The sequence below is a fragment of the Lutra lutra genome, chromosome 8 (assembly GCF_902655055.1).
Source record: "Lutra lutra chromosome 8, mLutLut1.2, whole genome shotgun sequence".
Taxonomy (NCBI): Eukaryota; Metazoa; Chordata; class Mammalia; order Carnivora; family Mustelidae; genus Lutra; species Lutra lutra.
In genome coordinates, this window is record NC_062285.1 from 59,606,138 (window position 1) to 59,610,161 (window position 4,024).

Here is a 4,024-nt window from a genome sequence, read left to right on the forward strand (position 1 = left end):
TGTTTTTGTAGTCTTTGTAGTCCTTTATCTTAAATTAGAAAATATGGGAGTACCTGTATGGCTCAGTTGGTTAAATATCTGACTCTTGATTTGGGTTAAGATCATGATCTCAGGGTGGTGAGATTAAGCCCTGCATTGGGCTCCATGCTAAGTGGGGAGTCTACTTGTTCCTCTCCTTCTGCCCTTCCCCCTGTTCTCTCTCTAAAACAAACAAACAAACAAACAAACAAATAAATAAATAAAATCTTTAAGAAATTCTTCAACACATAGAAGTCTGGTTTCCACCCACTCCCACTCCCACTGTTACTGATTTTACACATTTATGAGAGAGAATATTTCAGAGCATGAGGAGCCAGTCAGTAGGTGTAGACTGCCCAGGTTTAAACTGGTCCAAACCAGTTCTCCTCAAGTCTCATCTCTGAAAAATCCTTTACATGAATGTGCATTTGCCTAATATCTCTACTAACAAATTAGATTTCATGTATGAGAGATGGATTCAATTGCTCTGGGGAGCTGACCAGTTCTTTTTTTTTTTTTAATTGATTTGACAGAGATCAGAAGTAGGCAGAGAGGCAGGCAGAGAGAGAGAGAGAGGAGGAAGCAGGCTCCCCACAGAGCAGAGAGCCCGATGTGGAGCTCGATCCCAGGACCCTGGGATCATGACCTGAGCTGAAGGCAGAGGCTTTAACCCACTGAGCCACCCAGGCGCCCCAAACTGACCAATTCTTAATGCTATTTTTCTACTTTCTTTCTCCTTTTAGCAATTTTAAGATTTTAAAGCCTAACACCTCTTAATACAATAGACTAACAAATTCTCTAGATACTTCTAAGCAGCAAGGTCAAGCAAATGGACAATTTTCATGGAAATAGGCTTCTTCTTCTTTTTCTTTTTTTTTTTAAAGGTTTTATTTATTTGTTTGATAGAGAGAGACACTGGGAGAGATGCAACACCAGCAGGGGGAGTGGGAGAGGAAGCAGGCTTCCTGCTGAGTAGGGAGCCTGATGTGGGACTTGATCCCAGGACCCCAGGATCATGCCCAGAACTGAAGGCAGATGTTTAACGACTGAGCCACTCAGGTGTGCCACAAATAGACTTCTTAAGGACATGCAAATAGACAATTATAAGTAGCAAAGCTGAAGGTGAGTTCATATAGAGAATATTCCCTTGTAAATTGAGGACAAAAATTACAGCATTTCTTGCTGCTTCTTTTGCCTGACATAATGGGTGTATAAAAGCAAAACACAGGTGAAAGGAGATTGAAGTTTACCAGCTCCTCATCAAGACTTAAAGACTACTGCCTCCAGGTTTGATTTTCTTTTTCAACATTACTTTGGCTATTTGGGGTCTTTTCTGGTTCCATATAAATTTTAGAATTGCTTGTTCCAGCTCTGTGAAAAATTTTATTTTGATAGGGATTGCATTGAATGTGTAAATTGTTTTGGTAGCATAGACATTTTAACAATATTTGTTCTTCCAATCCCTGAGCATGGAATGTTTTCCCATTTCTTGTATCTTCCTCAATTTCTTTCATAAGTGTTCTATAGTTTTTAGACAATTCTGACTTGTTTCACTGCATTGGAAGGAAACTGCATAATGTTCTTAAGTAATTTGAGTGGTAGTGTTGTCTGTTTTATTAAGGTGTAATTTCCTCAATCTGATACTTGTTATTATCATGAAGCATGTGGTTGAATATTGCTTAATGTTGAATACTTTGTATTAAAGAGAGAATCATTAGAATTTTCTATTGTTAAATATTTGAGGTCACAAGGGATGTTGAATTTTATTTTCATGCCTATTAAGAATCTATTAGGGTGGACATATGATTATTCACTTTAACCTACTGATTTGAGGGATCAAATCAATAACAAAGTTTGTTTGTTCTTGGATTATTATTTACATTGTTATTCTTTCAGTATACTTTACACTTGATCTTAGCCAAAAGGCCAAGAAGTGATTCAGTATACTTTCAGATTCAACAGATTAATATTTCATTTAGAATTGTTGTCTATATAATCATTACAAGATGATAATATTACAGGTTTGAGTCAGAGTTACTTTAGCTCTCAAAATGCATTGAAAGCTTCCCCTATTATTCTGTACTCTAAACAATTCATATAACATTGAAGTTTGGACTCATTTGAAAAACTGTCTGTGCTTGTTGCCCTTTTGAGCTAATTCTTTGATTTTTTTAATTTTAATTATCCAATGGCTCAGTTTTCTTTTTCTTGACTTACATATGCTTTAAAATTGAACAAAAGCCCACTTTTCAAATTTTTTGAGATGATTCTTAACATTTCCTTAAAATTTTTATTTTTTACATCTGTTGTGTTACTGTTTTTCTTTCTTTTTTTGAATATACTCTACATGGTTATATCAAATTTTACAGAGTTTTTTGAATGACTACAATCTTAATTTACTTCCCAATTTTGTTTTTCCGTTTTCTTACTTGTTAATTTGTGCTTTTAGTTCCTTTATCCTCCTTTTCATATGTTAGTGTCTGTTATCTTTCTAATGCTTGGATTTGAGCTTTTAGAAACTTAAATTTTCAATGAATTCAATGAATTCATATAAGGATAGATAGATTACAATAAAGAAATCTAAATACTGGCGATATTTTATAACTTTAGTATATCATGTTCTAATATTCATAATATTCTACATAGAGTTTTGATTGTTTTGTTGACATAGGATCTTTTTTTTTCTACTTACCAAAGCTTTATTTACCAAGAGTTGTGATTTGCAAAAGTTATCTTCTATTTAATAAATGCCTCTTTTGTTTTTAGTTCTTCCTGTAACTCCTCACAGTCAGATGCCGAATCTCCTGAAATGATCATTGAATCTTTTCAACCTAATTATTTTGTTGTCTTATCAATCTGTTTTGTGGAAAATTGTCTTCGCGTTCTCTTCCAACCAACAGAGCACAGGCTTTCCGAATAAGGAGCCCAAATCAAGAACTACTGCCTTGGAATAATAGGCAAGCTCTGTTCAGACAAGCTCTGGAATTTATCTTCCAAGTTATATGACACTGTGTGTGGGAGGAAGTGGGGAGAAAAGAAGAAATGTGAAGGAACAGTCTTTATAACTGTGTCTTTGTTACTACTTAGAGATATTTCCCCAGTGTCCTTCTCACAGCTGCCTTCACCTCTTTGTTCTTTAGGCTGTAGATGAGGGGATTCAGCAAGGGCGCGACTACACTGTACTGCAAGGAGATGAGCAAATCCAAAGAGGAGCCCAAGGGAGGCATGATATAACAAAGAAAACCTGAGCCAAAGAACAGGGTCACTGCGATGAGGTGGGAGGAGCAGGTGGAGAAGGCCTTGGTTCTGCCTGAGGTGGAGCTAATGCTCAGAATAGTGGAGATAATACGAGCGTAGGAGAAGAAGATTGGGAGGAATGTTCCAAGTCCATGCAATAAAATGGAAGAGAGCAGGATATTGGTAGTGATGGAGATATCAGAACACTACAGAGGGAAAAGGGCAGGCAGCTCACAAGTGTAGTGGTGTATAGTTTGGGCCTCACAGAAGTCCAGGTTAATACCCAAAAGCACAATGATAAATGCATCGATAGAGGCCAGGCCCCATGAGGCCAGTACCAGCCTCACACAGAACTGGCTGCTCATCACCTGGCCATAGAGCAGTGGGTGGCAGATGGCAGCATAACGGTCATAGGCCATCACTGAGAGCAGAAAGGCTTCAGTCCCTGCAGTAATAAACACAAAGAACACCTGAGTCAGGCAGCCCTCTACTGAGATAGTTTTCTTCTCAGACAGAAGGTCTTTTAGTAGCTGGGTTCAGTGACTGAAGAGAAACAGAGGTCTAGGAAGGACAGGTTACTTAGGAAGAAGTACATGAGGGTGTGGAGGCGGGCATCAGCTCTGATCACCAGCAGCATCATCAGGTTCCCCGTCACAGTCAGGAGGTAAATCCCCAGGAAGAACACAAAGAGCAGAGCCTCGATGTGGGGGTTGTTGGACAGCCCAGTGAGAATAAACTCAGTGATGGTGCTGTGGTTCCTCCAGGCCAT

The 4,024-nt window shown here is 38.3% G+C and overlaps 1 pseudogene; it reads right to left on the reverse strand.

Moving 5' to 3' along the window:
• Positions 1–3,101: 3,101 nt before the first annotated feature.
• On the reverse strand, positions 3,102–4,024 carry LOC125107315 (olfactory receptor 8S1-like; annotated as a pseudogene).